Genomic DNA, 410 nt, shown 5'->3' on the forward strand with positions numbered 1-410 from the left:
GGATCCTCAAAGAGGGCCTGGAAGGTCCGGCTGGCGTACGCCCCGAAGCCCACCAACGTGGCGTCCAGGACACGCGCCTCCGCCTCCCTACTCACCTCATCGGCCGACTTGATCCGAAAGACCCCCCCGTGCTGGGCGAGCTGCAGCGCCTCAGGAGAAGGCCTCAGGAGGAGCTCAGAGGACAGAGGGCTCGTGGTCCTGAATGCAGGCTTGAAGTCCATTCTGCAGAGTAGAGACAAGTACAACTTATTACTGCAGGGAGGAGGCCTGTGTCTGCTCTCACTCACTATTATTACACATGTTTAATCATGTCATGCTTCACTGTGCTGTATCTGCTTTCATTCTTTTCAGCTATTTGTTATAAACATTAGTTTGTATAGTGTTTTATACTAGAGCTTTCATTCACACAT

The sequence above is a fragment of the Symphodus melops genome (genome assembly GCF_947650265.1).
Source record: "Symphodus melops genome assembly, chromosome: 1".
Classification (NCBI taxonomy): Eukaryota; Metazoa; Chordata; class Actinopteri; order Labriformes; family Labridae; genus Symphodus; species Symphodus melops.